Consider the following 17,466-nt stretch of genomic DNA (forward strand, 5'->3'; position numbering starts at 1 on the left):
AGTTCAAAGGTTTTTTTAATCGGATAAGGTTTAACATTAGCTTCATTATTCTCCTTGATCGAAGTTTACAATCTCAAAAAAATTGAAAAATTAAATATTACAATTAATTATACCATCTGACATATAGTATTGCGCTAGAGTTTTTTTTGTAGATTGATCAATGTCCATTGGCCACAAAACGTTTTATTTCAAAATATCATACAAGTTGGAAGTTTTGAAAAAGATCCATTTTTAGCGCAATTTTGGAAACTGCAGCAACGAATTTTTTCAATTTGCGTGCTCATTGCGTGCACAGAAAACATAATTGAAGATCATTTTAGTAGATATGCAGAAGAAATCGCCATATAAAACTACTTTTGCTCTTCTATTTTAATCGGCCGCAAAATTTGACACGAAGTAGTTCTATTGGCTGACGAATTCACAGGGAATTTGCGGTTGGAACAGTTAAAAATAGATTAACTGGAACTGGATTGCAAAAACGTCTGCTGCTTTTTCCATGCAAAACGTAATCGGAACATAATGTAACTGACAACGGGAAATGCTTCCAATAGTTAAAACTGAAAGGAAATAGGCAGAATAAAAGTCATTGCTTACCTTAAGCCCAGATTTTTTTAAAGGAAAATAGTAAAATATTTGAACCTAGAGAGGAACAATTAGAAGAAAGAGAATGTGACGTACGGGTTGAAATCAAGTAGAGACCCTTTACACCAACGTTTTATCTTAATTAACTCCTTGAAGTGGACATCAAGAAGCCACTCTTAGTGTCTGCTGAAACAAAAGTCTCCGTGTAGAAATTTGAGTTGTTAACTTGGACTGCTTTTTTCTAAAGAATATTGATTGCTATTCGCATTAGATATGCGATAAACTAATTTATGTATTGTTTTCGTTACTGGTTGAAACCAGCAATCACATGCAAAATATGTTGTTTACAATTAGCTTCCCAAATAAGCTTCTTTTCTGCTTTTCTTCGATAACTTAGTTTTGAATTATTTTTGTATCACAATTCAATTTAATTACATAACCATTTAATGATTCGCTTCTTTTAAAAAAATATATATCAATTTTATTTCATTTCTTTCCATACTTAGCGACTAATATTGTATTAATACCAATCCAAATCTCAATAACAAACATTGGAGTATCAATAGTTGGCCTATACTAACGACCAACATTTACTGGCTAAGATAAAATTATTCTAAAATTCGCCGTCTTATTTACAAATGAATGCAAATCATTTTGAAAAGTATAAATGTAAATCATTGCATAATAGGCCCAACTTTTTTTTAAAATGTGAAGCAAATTTCATTTTATCCGCTTGAATATCAATAATTTTTTAAAGTATACCTTGTTATTCTGATACATTCAACATTCAAAAAACAATGATTTGTGAATTGTTGGCCGAAAGATAAGAGTGATATAGTGATATCATTTGACAGCATAAAGAAAAGCCAGTTTGAATAAAATAATCAAGATAACAAAAAGATGTGGATATTTTTCATGCCCAGCTTTTTTCACGCATTTTTGTTCTCAAAAACAAAGTGTTTTTGAGAAATTTTTAAATTATTTTAATGGAGTCGTTTCATTTTTGTGATTTAGTCACGGAACTGGCGGAAAAATACCAAAAATTAAAACAGTTTTTCAAATTTCAGGACGGTTTTCCAATTTTTAATAACAATTTTGTGTTGAAGAAATGGAACTTAAAGCGATCACTCGAAAACAAAGTGTTTTTGAGAAAGTTTTAAATTATTTTAATGGAGTCGTTTCATTTTTGTGATTTAGTCACGGAACTGGCGGAAAAATACCAAAAATTAAAACAGTTTTTCAAATTTCAGGACGGTTTTCCAATTTTTAATAACAATTTTATCTTGAAGAAATGGAACTTAAAGCGATCACTGACAGAAAGCTATTGGCATGCTCGTTTTCGAACGGTAAAATTATACCTTAACTATATAACAACATATCTTAAATATATATCTTCAGATCTTCAAGAATCCAGTCGCAGTACAGTAAAAATAAGTTTTAAAATAGATTAAATTCAAGTAATTTACACAAAAATAGTTTTGTATTTTCGACCAATCATACGGGCTTTCTGTAGCTGACACAAACCAGTGCTCCTCGGATATGGACAATATCTCTTTATCATCATCCGTTTTTGATTCGTTGAGTCTCGGACGTCAGGATAAATCTGTTTGCTTGGTTCTGAAAACTTAGATCTGAGTAACTGGACAATCTTGTGGAACCGTAGAGGGCCGCTGCTCTCAAATGGTTGTTCTGAAAAAAATTTAAATTAATCGACATTGTAGAAAGTGTGGTTAAATCTCCCGAATAAAAGGAGCCCAGTTCACTGTTTTCATCGATACAAGGTTATTCTAACAGCAAAAATGAGTTCGGCAGCGGGGTTGGGGGGGGGGGGGTTGTTGGGCAGTTTAGGCACATCATAAAAACAACCAATGATAAATTCATGATGTAGCAAATTATTGCAAATTGTTAATTTTCGTGGTTTCCGCAGGTTCAATGGTGGGCTTGTGGTAGAGGGGGACAATATATCATGTGGTGGCCGCCGTATTGGCCGACAACAATTTAAGTACAATGAGCAATAAAACTTATTCTAAAGCTGTGATTGGCTAATTTAAAACACTATTTCGTAGGCAGACAAATATACCGCAGTTTCTTTCATCAACTAGTGTAACGAAGGTCTATCCGTGGTCGGACCGTATTTTACCTCAGCGGCCCGTGGGACTTGATATGAATCTATCACAACCGAACTACTGATTTATGGACCAATTATGGACTTCCATTACCAATTATGATAAAACTCTCGGATAAAATTCTCATTTTTTCCTTGTCGGCTAAACGCCCTGTCGGCCAATTTTCCTAGCACCTTATCATGTAAATTAGTAATATAATAATTTATGTAGAATTTGAAAGTACACCTCTACTACATCCTTAACTCCTTAAGCACAGCTGCAATTTTGACAGTGTCATTGGCTTAAAATATTGTATTGAGCTTAAAAAGAATCCTGCCCAAATTATTTTCTTTCAAGTAATAAAAGCGACGGCCAAAAATTACACTTTGTGGGATGGTTGAGCAGAGGAGCATTCTACACGGGGTCATCGGATAATTTCATTGGGATAAGTTGTTCACTAATTGGGCAACATTATCCACTACAGAGGCCAGCATACCTACGGCGACTCTTCGACCAGTGAGCTGGAGTTCACGTTGAATTAACCGAGTTTAAACTTTAAACAATTTTGTTCGGATTCATAGTTCCGTTTGCCTGATTTTAGTCTGTCCCACCCAGTATAGTTAGATATTGTATTTGATATCCTACGATCTTATAAAAATGAGCCGCTAAGAGTTTTTTACAGTAGAATCGTTTCCAATTTAACGAGCACTTCCTCCCGTCAGGTGAGAAGAAAGAACCACAAGGAAAAAAACTAAGTTAGATAGATAGATTTATTTAGCTTTTTCGTAAAAATACAATAAAGCAAGGATGATCAACGGGGACATCAAGTTCGTCTTTCTCAGATCGCCCTCTCATAATGGTAGCACAAGACAATAATATACTTTGTAGAACACCAATGGCAGAACAAAAGACAATATTATTGAAGATTGATTATTTGAAGCGGTTGCCATAAACATGTTCAGCAACTTCAAAAAAATTACTTCTATAAGAGTATTTCAATTTGTGACAAACATCAGAAAGGTTGTTCCCTGAGACATTATCAGGTAACACTCCAATTAATTTAGGCTTGTCATATACAACAGAACCTCTAAATTGAACTGAGTTTCTCTCACCTGCACTTTTTTAATCGGAATAATAAGCAAACTCAATCTACTATTTCGTGTATAAACACCTTCATTTTGTTTTTGAAACATATCGTTACAAAACTTAATACAATGATGTCCATTTAGAGCATTCAGAACAAACTCGAGTAATTCATATAAATGCAACTCCTAGACATAGAGTATTGTATTGTTTATAAACTGGTCATTGCAACTGTTCCGCTTTTTTCGGAGGTGTGATTTTTTCAATTTTTTAAGTAAAGTGTTTCAATTAATGGATGAGCAACTAGTAAGCTTTTCCCGCTTTTCCGCGCACAAAAACGCCCCGCCATAACAGTCTTGTCGAGGGCAAGTTAATACCTAGGTTAGCCCAAGTGCTTTGTCAATAGATCACCGGATTCTCCATTATCTCGAGAAGCAAGCGGTCGGTGAGCAGTCATAGGCAGCTTCGACCGTCGCAAAAATCAGGATATTCATAAGTTTAGTAGAGTTTCGACCTTTTTTCGGAAAACCATTTTGAGATAATCTCGTATTTCAATCCCGATATAACTCCAAGAAGAAAATTGGAGCGGATGACGGGATCATTGACGTTTTTGAAATTTTACGATCGGTGTTTGTCGGTTTTTTATACCCTTGATATACTTTTGTGAACGGCCGACTGTCCATATCTATATCAGGGCTAGTACGCGACCACGCCAACCAAACTGAAAGCACATAATTGATCATAAAAGGAACGCAAACGTGCCCAAATCAACTACGGGGGCGGTTAATTAACAAGAAGGTTAAGAAGGCCTCATAGTTAGAAAGAAGGCCAATTTTTCTCAAATACAGTTTTTCTACGAGCGGTTTGTTACAATGATCGATTACAGTTGTGGTCCACTGACATTCAAGCAGCTCGACTGGCGTTAGTCGTGGATGTGATAGCATGCCGCGCTAACATCGTTAACATTGCGCGTGCCTCAGAGCGCGTGCCTTTCAAATTTCCACACATGTACGAGATTTTGACCATCGATACGTTCCCAGCACAAGTGGCTACCTCAAGAGAGTTCAACATAGTTTATTCGACCGTCCAGACAAATTCACCAAAAAATGATTTGCATGAATGATTCTTGGTGATCTATACATTGGTACTTCATGGTAAAATCACATTAATTTATTTGATCAAGAGGATTTCATAATAAAATCATCGTTCCTGCTTATGATCCCGAGGATCCGACAAAAGTAGAAGCGCAGTTTTATTTTTCTTGATTCAATTCGGTAATTGTCAATGAGGCCTAATTTAGCCACAGTTGTTCTTCCATGGAACTATATTTTTCAATAACTTGAATTTTATGGGAGCCCAGAACTGGTAGAATTGTTTTAGTAATAGGGAAAACTAACAAACTTACGTAGTTTTAAAAAAAGGCGGCACATAGAAACATATTTGAGCGATGGAAATGTTGTACATAGTCATTTTATTTGCTGCAGTAAAATTCCTATACGATTTACCTATTTATTGATTGTACCTAATACTGAAAGGCATGTTATAAAGTCAACTTAAGTTCATTGTCTAACATTTATCATTTCATAAGTTTTGTCTGCTACCCTAATTCCCGCATTAGGAAAAATTCGTTCATACCTATCGTGACTTCCGCGGACCGACTTTGTAATCAGTTTCACTCTTTTCGTTTTGCATCTCGCGATCAGTTGATCAATTTAACTTATTTCTTGACAATCGTATTCACTTACCTAGTGAGACAGACAAGTGAAAGATAGGCGATTCGCTAAGTGAATTCAAATATAAAATTGTGTCAAGTGCACTCGCCGCACAAGACAGATTAACAAAAAATCTAATAGTGATCTGAATCGCGAATCAAGTACACAATATTGATTGTGTAGGGCATGACGCAGGAGTCATGTGCGGAGCTAAACCATGAGTACAAACTGATCGGAGAACTGTCTCTATGTTGTATCTTAGTTTGGGCACCGAAGGGAGACGATTTACATGTAGTAGGAAACCGCACCTCAAGATGGATACACTAAAAACTGTGGAACTCTGGAAAATCATGGAAGACACATTTATTCACCCGCGCACTATCACTTTTGACAGGTACATGCTTCTCAGCACCAAGTAATCGAAAAGGGAATCTATTAAACACTTTTTTGGGAAAATCAAAGGAACCGTCCCAAAATTGCGACCCTGGAAATCAAAGAGATACTCTTATCAGAGATATATTCATAGCCAACATGCAGGATGCTGAAATTTAGAGAGAATTGCTCAAAGAAACTGTTGAACCCGCACAAGGTTTACGCTTATCCATTAATATGGAACTCGGACAGCGGGATCAGTTACAAATTTTGAACAATCAACCTGCGTTTCAGGTGAATGCAATAACTCCACAACGGCCATTTCGCCAACCGAATCAACGACAAAATTTCGCAGCCTCCACTTGACAAACGAATCAGCTATGCCGAAACTGCGGCCTTACTTGGTCAGCGATTCACAAATGTATTGCAAAAGCCAAGACGTGCAATAATTTTAACCTAAAGAACCATTCCTTGCCTGTATATTGTAAACCAAAATCTAATTCTTCCAAATCAACTCGACCTAACGTAATCTCAATAGATGAAGATACAACCGAAAATCTGCTAATGCGATTCAAAGCAAAAATTATAATCCAGAATCTGGATCGGATTATGACAGTTCAGATGAAAACATGGTAGCTAGCATAGCTAGTACTGCAGTACAAATCGAACCCAAAAACACGATCATACAGATCGGAAAAACAAAAGTAGGACTCCTTATCGACTCCGGGAGTGTGTGCAGCATCTTAAATGAATCACTTACCACTGAAGTCATCAACAATTTTAGACTTGCACGACGTCTAATGACTGTATCTTCACAAGAATTCAAGACTTTTGCTAATGAACATATACCTATCATTGGAATGATGCAGACGCCGGTGGAGAGCAATGGTTGGCGGATTGAGGATGCAGTTTTTGTGGTCTTCAAGGATGGATTGAAGCCACTCATTGGTATAGATCTAATCGATACCCTTGAGATCTCAATTACTCAAATTCTTTGTTCTCATGAAGGTAGTATGGTCAACACTATCATCATTCAATGTCCATTCAAAACACAAATAGCAAATCAATTTCTTCATTTTATCTCACGTATTGGTAGACTTAAGGTACGCATTGTCATGAACAATTTTCATAAACACTTTGAGCCTATCAAAAAGGTAGAACAGTACCATTAACTTACAAGAAAGAGTTAATACCGAAATTAAGAAAACTCCTTCAAGAAGGACATATAGAAAAACCTAAGAATTGTTCAGATCAAAATTCCATTTCCGCAATCGTTATTAGGGTTAAAAGAGACCACCGAACATTAAATATAACCTTGGAATCTAAAATTCCTAATAATATTATACACAAAAACAAGTACCAAATGCCTAATATTGAAACACTCATAGACTCCATTTCACAAAATATTACTGATTACTAAACAGAACCAATTGATAATTTTTCTTTCTCCAACATAGATCTTAAATATACTTACAGTCAGCTGAATCTCCACCCTGACACCGCTAAACAGTGTAACTTCAATGTTATAAGCGGTGATATGACAGGCACATACCAGGTCAAATCTGGTTTCTACGGACTTACTGATATGCCTGCCGATTTTCAAAAGGCTTTAGATTATGCACTAATCGGCCTCAAAAATACCTTCTGTTTCCTTGATGACATTCTTATTTTAAGTAAAGGTTCAGAAAAAGACCACATTAAATTTGTAACAAATTGCCTTAAAAAAACTAGACGCGGATAATCTCCGCATAAATTTACCCAAATGTCACTTTGGGAGACAAGAATTTTCGTGGTTAGGTTATAATATTACTCAATCAGGAATATCACCACTTGAATCTAAAACCTCCGCAATTATTTCACTCCAAGCACTCAATACACCTAAACAATTACAAACTTTCCATGGCTCTGTTTGTTATAATAGCGAATTTATTCCCAACTTAGCCGAACTTTGCCATCCTTTACGACGAACCTGGACTGACGAACACACTGTACACTTTAATGCTATTAAAACACGAATTGAAAATCACACAGAAAACACTCACTACAACCCGCAACTCGGAACACGTATCAAATGTGATGCTTCTCTTTCCGGTCTTGGGGCAGCATTAGAACAACTGACAGTTATCGGCTGGAAGACAATTTCATTTGCCTCCAGATTTTCGAATAGTAACAAAGAACGTTATAGTATTAATAAGATAGAACTCCTTGGAGTGGTATGGTCTATAGAATATTTTAAAATTTACCTTTTTGGTAAAGAATTTTCAATCGTATCTGATCATCGGGCTCTTCATTCAATTTTAAAAGAACATAGATACAATAAATCCTAAAATAGTTGTTTATCAAGATGGGTAGATCGCTTATTACCCAATCAATTTACAATAGAACATTTGACAGGAGCAAAGATGGGTCTTGTAGACTATATATCTCGTAACCCTTATCAACCCGCTAAAAGTATTTCAGAATATGATGAAGAATTTTTAGTCGCCACTTCAACTATTTGCCACAAAATGATGCAAAACGATGTAAAAAATTTTGCGGCTGTTCAACTTGATAAATTTTATTTCAACATTTAAACTGACATACAAATACACACTATTCAACAAACCAATCAAGTATTAAATATAGAATGCACAATGCCTGTACCTTCAACACAAAATATTGTGTCACTCGCTGCACAAAATCCTACTTCGAAATTAACTTCAAAACACAACCATATATTTTTTTTACTGATAACGCAGTTCAAGTACCTTTTTCTCGAAATTTATCATTGCTTGCTACGCAAACTCATAGTTCAAATTTGACCGTTTTTAACCATACTAATTCATAGAGACCACTTGCAGCGCAAGTATGTTTTACTCAAAATAATTCAACACTTGCCAAGCAAAACCATAATCGAAATTTCATTCCCTTTAACAAAACAAATTTAGATAGTCAACATGCACCGCGGGTACTCTTTACTCAAAATCACGTGCCCAGCACACAAATAATCTGAAATCAATCCCTCAAAATCACACTATTTCTGATTGTGATCATGAACCGCGAGTACGCTTTACTCAAATTAAACTAACTACCGCCCGGCACAATCCTCATTTATTATCACAACCACATAAAACGCGTACCTCAAATGCCTCATTTACAATTCACACTAGCATACACCAAATTAATTCCCTACTCGCATCGCAAAGTACAAATAATATTCATTCTCTACTACAAATTGAGGCTCAAACACAACAATTTGAGACGCAGAATACCAGAAAAGCGTTACTCGCTTACCAAAAGCAACTCAAATTCAATGAATTAAATCACTCCAAATTGTCAATCACAAATATAGTCTCAAATTCCATACCTAATAAGAACTAAAAATTCAACAATTTTAGATAATTTGCGTGCCCAATTGACAAACAAAGAAAAGTCTCTTTTGCCCAAATTCAATCTAAAATTCAGTCGGTTTCTCCCTCAATTAATTCAATTCTAAACACATCAAATATGAACCATCAAGTATCTGCCATGAAGGGAAAATCATCCTCTCAAAAACAAATCATTCGAACTTCACAGAAAACGCAACGCAATGCATGCCCCGCTAATCGCCCCCGCCGGTGGAACTTGAGTAGCCCACTAACTGATAGACCTCAAGTCCTGTCTTTTGATAAAAAAATTGGGAAGGTGTTAAATAATAACATGATTGCCTCACGCACGCGCAAAGATGCGTTAATTGAAGATCTCCATGCTAGTCACCCGGGTAGCTGGGGAATGGTTTGTATGGCCCAACACTGTTGGTGGCCATACATGAACAGGGATCTCTTGGTTCACGCAATAGAGTGCAAAACTTGCACTGCAATTGGTAAAATTTAAAAATCTATCATTCCCGCAAAGCGATTTTAACCACATAGTCCCACCACGAAATACAAATAGATTTTGCAGGCCCTAATAATAATGAAAAAATTCATGAAATTAATATTTTATCATGTATTGATAGATTTTATAAATATCCATCTGCTGAAACTTTTGAAAACATAAACGGTTCATATGTAATTAAATTTTTAGATAATTACATACAAATTCACGGCGTTCCCTGTTCTTTAAGAATCGATCACGCTTGTTGTCTTATAGGAAACCACGTAACAATTTTATAGCACCAAAAATAATATAACTTTGATTCCCGCTCCAGCAAATGATCACCAAGCTATAGGTTTAGTAGAACGAATAGTTAGTACTATTAAAAAACGCCTTGCATGTATAAAAGAAGCAAATAGAGAAATCATTTCGTTCACCATTAAAGCAGCACTAAAAACAATCCTCTACCAGCTCCGCAAATGTAAACACAAAATTACTAAGATATCGCCTTCGAATCACATTTTGGGCGGAAAACTAACAATGCACCTAGCAATTTTACTATTAAACCACATTCTTCTGGTTTAAGTTAGGAAAAGATTTTAAATCATTATTTAGACGAAGAGAGTGTAACACCCAATGAACTGTTCCCAGAGGATCATTGGGGCAATTACCACAGCGATGAAAAAATTGAGAGAAACATGTGCAAGGCAACAAAAGAGGCTCTCTCACGTGAACAGCTCGCGAATGGTAATGAATCTTGGTTCCTTCGCTCGACGAAGATACATCGAGCAATCCCACCCAAAGAATCAACAGTTCAACTAAACATCGCACGAAAGAAACACCCGAACAAGAGCTCCAAAAAGAAATCTTGTTGGTCTATACTAAATGCTAGCCCCGAGCTCGTTAGTCCAGAAAACAGACCAGCACGCATCGGTAATTCGCGAACCAGGGAAGTTGGACGTCAATGTTCGAAATATTGACATCGCGAAGTTCGGCAGGAGGAATGAGCGTGAAACAAAGCTCTCAGATTATATCAATGAAAGGAGACCAAAAAACTGAAAAATCGACAGACGCTAAGATACTCAGCCAAAAAAAGGAATTTACAAGAACTCAGAAGGGCGACCGCAAAATGAAATATAGAAAACGGGACACAGCAAGCGGTATCTTGTCTAATCGTTCAAACATTGCTTGCGCAATGCGAGTAGGAAAGCCGAAAGTGCCATAGAATTTCGCGCCGCCAGAGACTACGATACAATCCGCCTCAACTTCTGCACACCAAATCTCAGCTCCATAAAGTTCAGAATTAATGATTGCACCCCCAACTACGAATCAGACTGCAGAAGTGATGATATCCTCCAATTCTTCACCTATGGAGGCCTTACAACAAATACTTCCACGACTTACAAAAAAGGCACGGAAAAGCCCAAGGTATTTCGGATTCGATAGTAATGATTCGTCTGCGGAGTCAACCAAATCATGCCCGCTAAAGCCGACCCAACCCCGCAGAAAACGCCGAGCTGGTGATAACGAATCTTGGCAGCCCTCGGTTGTACAGAACAGCCAATACAACAACTCAAGTAGAACCTTTCAATAATCCGTAACCGTCGCAAGTCATAGGAGAGATTTCACCCATTGATCCTCGTATCCAACCAGCAAATCAGAGCCCACACTGACGAGTTGAAAAATGATGAGGAATCTTTTCGTTTTGCATCTCGCAAACAGTTGCTCAATTTCACTTATTTCTTGACAATCGTGTTCACTTCACTAGTAAGACAGACAACTGAAAGATAGGCGATTCGCTAAGCGAGTTCAAATATAAAATTGTGTCAAGTGCACTCGCCGCACGAGACAGATTAACAAAAAATCTAATAGTGATTTGAATCGCAAATCAAGTACACAGTATTGATTGTGTACGACAGTAAAAGTAGAAAATTATAGTTTCAGACCTAGCCGGTGTTGGTAAGTATTTTGATAAGACCTGAAAATCGGCATAAAAACCTTCTAATCACAAGCCTAGTTATCAGTACTGATTCAGAGCTATGATCATAGCACATTTTAGACTTGTCACTCTTGTGCACTATTGGTCAAGACTTGGTATTTCTTGATTGAAGTTTTGGCCCAGCTTTGGCAAGCATAAATCCAAGTGTCGGCAGTCGAAAAAGGTCCTAAAAACGATAAAAAACAATCATGTACTCAGGTATCAAATGCTACAATCAAAGAGGTTGGCGCTGTCTAACAGCTTTTTCCCTCAGCCAAGTTTAAAAACCCTATTATAACATTGAATTATCAGCAAGTGATCAAAAAAATTTTAAAAAAACCGACAGATGTTCTTATTCCAAATAAAAAACATATCAAATTTTTTTTCATTTTTGACCCAGAGCAAGACAGATTGAGTTTTTCGAAATCATATAAAGTACGGATAATCTCCCTCGGACCAGCAAAAAAAACCTTTACGGTGTTCCCCATTTTAACAATTTTGCCTCGGTTGGATAATTTTGACACTTGGGAAATCTGAAAGTTACAAAAATTCGGTGAATTTGACTTTTGGGACAGTAATTTGGCTGAAAACTGATGAAAACCCGTTGAAAACTCATTTTTATGACCTCCTCTAACCCTCGGGATGCTAGTTGATCATTCTGTATGGCAGTGGCGTCACAAGCATCCCAGACTAAAATTTCATCCCTATTTTTGTCAGTTAATTCGACCGAGTTCTATTTTCCTATTTCTTGTGGCACGTACAATGGTAAGTTTCGACACTTTTCGGGCCGAATGCATGATCAGCTTCACAAATTTGTGACCAATAAATTGTCGAGATGCTTTAGGGTTGTCAATATATTGTTCAGTTTAGCTCTTTTTGTCTTTTCCAGGTCAGTATAATGAAATAGAGCCAAGAGTAAAAAAAAAATCGAGGAACCTTTTTTCTTGGTCGTCTGTCATAATAATTTTTATAGTTTTAACGCACATGCTGATGGTGGTGAAGGGTGTTGTTTTTGGAGGAGAAGGGATGGGGGTAGGAAGTGCTTTTTGAAACAAATCTGATTTAGTGAAGTCTGCCTCATTACTAATGATTGACGAATCAAGGGCAAAAAGGCAAGATCAAGAATTAGAAAGTGCCTGATCTCAAGATGTATGCTTCACTTATCGTTTGATCATGAACTAGCAATTGTCTACTCACTGACTAGTTTTTGTCTGGTGAAGCTCAACAACGTTATTTTAAGCATTTATAGCCCAACGAAAACAAAGAGCTCTCCGTTGAACACTGATAAAAACCATGTAAATTGAGCATGAGATGAAGCAATTAACTTATATTACGCCCATAGGCGTGCCCATTGATAAAAAAATGTTCAATAGCCAATAGCCAGTATATGAATGGTCATTTTTTCGGCATAGGTTTTTCAAACTGCAGTCGAAAACATATTTGTAGAATTACGATATACAGAAGTCTCGCAGTCAAACAAAGTCATCAAGTAGTGCCAAACAAGAACGATAGTTTATAAAAAAGAAATTATGTAATCAGTTTCAATTGTCAAATAAATTCAACTCATGGTGGCTGAACATTAATTAAAGGAAATTGAACTCAGGTTGTGATTTTGCAGAATAACTAGGCGCCGGTTCCTTAAAAGTGTTCTGTTTATGTACATTTTAAGTTTTTGTTTAATGCTTGAGTATTATTAGATTCCTCTGACCGGCTGTTTCAGAAATCAATCGATATCCTGAAGACCAAATGTTATCGTACCGAGAAGACCAAATGTTTTCTTGTAGAGCCAAAGCAATTTCATATTTTCATGTTAAGATTGCAAATCATCTGATTTTGGTGTCAGCATAAATATTCCAAAACAGTTTTCGATTTTGGCCGATATTTTATTGAATCTTCTCTCTCAATTTATTTATACAAAATTGGCTTCACATTGCCAAATTTCCCAGCATTGAGAAAAAATTCAGCTGCAAAGAATGATGTAAAGATTCAATTATCTCAAGAAATGACACGAGTAATGCCCGAAAAGCGATGTGGTTTATGAGTGGCCCCTTGCTTACGCTGAACATCATGGAGCTTTTTTCTGGTGAAAATAGCAGTGAAAGACAAAGGCAGCCGTTTACAATAACTTTCCTTCAAAACTCTCCAAAGTGAAAAAAAGAAGCACAAGAAAACGCGAGCAATTTCACAAAGTCCACTTGATTCATTAGTAAGAAATTTCCGATACATTGCCATTCTTTTCTGTCCAATTAAAAAAATGGTTTCCGGGTAAGTATATTGGAAGTTTCAAGACAGAAGAAGCTCAGACCAAAAATAGCTTGGTCAGATTAGGAAATTTCTAGTAAAAAACTGACTAATTTTAGGTTATCTCTAAATGCATTAATAATAAATAATGTCTTCCCCAAAACTCTACTTTGTCGATAGACTGTGCAATAATCAAGAATTGCGAAGAGTTTGTCAAGAGTTGACTCAAAACTGACCAAGTCCCGGAGAAGACTGACTTAGACTTGTCAAGTAGTGGTGAAGACTTCACCTAGACTTGACAAGTCTTCACAATTCTTAAGACTTGAAATAAAATGTGATAAGTACCAATTTGACGTGTATTTCATAGGAGAAGCACTGATCAAAAGATCGTTGCTATGACAGAAATTGTTCCTATGAGTGATGTCATTGACTATATTACGTATCTATTATATTTAAGGGGTGTCAGGACAATTTACCCAATTCCATTTTACCCAATGCCATTATACCCAATGCCATTTTACCCAACCTGCCATTTTACCCAATGCCATTTTACCCAATGCCAACTTACCCAATTTACCTCCTTGCTAAATTAACCAGAACGACTATTTAGCCGACTATAATATAAATGGCCTGTGGGACTTGATATGAAACTATCACAACCGAACATGGGATTATATTGTCCACAAATATTTTAAATCATCCTTCTAATAGCGATTGCTTATTTGTTATCGGATAATTGAACGAAAAGATCAAGGAGCATTGGGTAAGTTGGTATTGGGTAAAATGGCATTGGGTAAAATGGCATTGGGTAAAATGGCAGGTTGGGTAAAATGGCGTCGGGTAAAATGGCATTGGGTAAAATGGAATTGGGTAAATTGTCACGTAACCATATTTAAGGAACGAGAAAGTAATCAATTATACTTTTTCAAAATGTTTTAATCCCATTTAGAAATGAACTCAACTCTTTCTTACCTAAACAAAGAGAATGGATGAGAAGTAAACTGAAAGCAAAGATAACAAAATAATTTTGCCTCATGTTTGATGCGTAAGTTTAAGAAATAAAGCAACCGAATCTGTTTTACCGTCAGTTTTGCTCATTTCCCATTGAAGAGGTCTTGAGAATCGGAAATTATTGTGAAAATTGTAAAAAGAACTCTCGATGTAAAACGTAGGCAATATTTTTTGATCTGAAGTTCTCTGCTGGGGGAAATTGAGTTTGAATGGTTCATGTAATTTTAATTAGAACTTTCGTTTGAAATGTTGCCAAAGATAAAGGAAATTGTGAACAACATACGGAGCGTTGTATTGATGTTTTAATCATAGTTCTACTCATTTAAAGAAAATATAACCTTAAAAAGATATTAAATTGAACTCAATAAGTTTGAGTATTTCAAGTCGATAAATCCATTTTTGGAATGAATGCTAAAAAATGAATAGTGGAAATGAATGTTTTGCCGTAAAATAGTAAACATCACCTTTTATAGGTAATAATTGAGTTTTTGGAGAACAACTGTCTCATTTTTATGAAAAAAGAAGTCTGGGTTCTAAATTTAGATTTAAAAATGATAACTACATCTTGTTAGTTTTAATTGAACCCTATGGACATTCCCATTTCAATTTGAGTTTTTGAGAAATTCACGTACTAACTGATAATATACTTTTCGCCGGTACAATGGTTGCCAAGATTTTTGGCAGTAGCAACGTTAATAGGCTTTTGATTTTCCAAGATGGATTATATTTCCATCAATGTTGAGCCTGTGGTTTGACCCCTGAAATTTAGACACTCAGTAAATACGCCATATATTTCAACTTATAGTTTTAAATTTTAGCACTGAACAACAGTACATGTTCTGGAAGCCAACACAAAAATCTGGAAGATGACCTGCAACGGCAATGGAATTTAAAAGATTTATTTTGGGGTTATACAATGTTTTTACAACAAGCTTTAGGATGTTATGTTGGGTGTAAATCCAAACGAAATAGCCCTAGCCAAGGAACACGAAGTAAATGTACTGGATAATTTATGGGAGTACTAATGCGAAGCGACAAGAAAACTAAGATTAACTACAACCACGGGGCATAATTCAGTGTTTTGGCGTGAAAAAAGTCGGAAGAGTATTCCCTAGACGCGGCTGCTAGAATTTTTCATAAGCATCTTTCAACGGGGTAACTTTAAAAGAGTTCAACTAAGTGGCCGGAGTTTATTACATCCTAGAACAGATTTGTGCACCAATAAAACAAAACATTCAGCAATCTCGTGATCAAAAGCAAAAAGTAATGGAAAATATTTCAATCTCTGAATTTTTGCATTTGTCTGGCTATTGTGATTGCGATTGATATGAACTTTTTATCTTATGTTTTCAACACGGGGAATAGATTTAATCGTCAGTCAAAGTATGGCTTTTTATTGACGCATAGCACAGAAAAAAAGACGCTCCAAGACAATATAAAACAAGGAGGCTCGATAATGTGCGTTTGCACATAATGTTCTGACCCCGCTCATCCTCACTTTTTACTTAATCATCTACCAAATAAAGTGATTAGAAGTTTGATTAGATGTTTGAGTTAAAAATAATGTTAAGAACCCAAACTAATAATTGAAATATATAATGCAATGCCGCAATAGAGAATTTATGTAACCTGCCATTAATAAGACTACGGGACAATACAAACCACAAAACCCAAAAACAAAAAATATTTACGGCAAAAACTCAAAACTAATTTTAAAAGCACATAATAACACATTCAGAAATGCGCAAAGTCTGTTTAAATAACAAGAAAGCAGATGCAATTTGTCTACGATCGGATTAGATAACCAGTTGACAAAAAGAAGAAAAAGGGGCGTTGTTAAAAAATTAATCAGTTTTTTAAATTAAAAAAAATCAGAAGTCATGAAAGATATTAGCTTTTAGCAAATTCTAGATAAATATACATATATTGAGCGCTGTCTCTGATGAGAGTACACCATAGGGAAGGAATGCAAAATAACTACAGATACAGAAGTATAGAAAAAATTACAAAAAGTATACGAAAACACCCAGAATTGAAGCCATTAATACCATAAAGTAATTATATGATTATTGTATATTATAATTTCAGTTATTGTTTGTATTAAATCAGTTCACATTTATATGAAGTATTGTAGACAATCACTTGGCTCTCATTTTAAACTCAGCGGGAATTGATAAAAACACATTTTTTTTTAAAAAAGACAACAAAAAAGCCCAAAAATAATCACGCACAAACTTTTTAAGAAAAAGCATTTTATCCAAGATTTGAAACATCAATTGTAATATAACACCAACAAACAAGTCGGAATTTAATTGCTACGAAAGTCGATCTGACCTTTTATTGATAAAAAGGTCAGATTAGTTTACATGACTACTATCATGCAAAAACTTCAAACTCATTGAAAAAAAACCGCGACCGATGATTTTCTGGAAACAAAATAAATGTTCACTTAGCGTCATTTGATCGTAAATGGGGTTTTTAGTTGATGGAGACGTGATACGAAGAATGACTTATCTCTGAATGACATGAGAAAAACCACCAGCTTGTG

At 35.7% G+C, this 17,466-nt stretch overlaps 1 long non-coding RNA gene across 1 annotated transcript; it reads right to left on the reverse strand.

Moving 5' to 3' along the window:
- Window positions 1-2,013: 2,013 nt before the first annotated feature.
- LOC142350800 (uncharacterized) lies at window positions 2,014-15,714 on the reverse strand. Its single transcript, XR_012760915.1, has 2 exons — window positions 14,880-15,714; window positions 2,014-2,271 (listed from the first exon to the last, which is right to left on the reverse strand). It is a non-coding gene; the product is annotated as an uncharacterized LOC142350800 (long non-coding RNA).
- Window positions 15,715-17,466: the final 1,752 nt, after the last annotated feature.

The sequence above is a fragment of the Convolutriloba macropyga genome, chromosome 12, assembly GCF_964194025.1.
Source record: "Convolutriloba macropyga chromosome 12, txConMacr16.3, whole genome shotgun sequence".
NCBI lineage: Eukaryota > Metazoa > Xenacoelomorpha > Acoela > Convolutidae > Convolutriloba > Convolutriloba macropyga.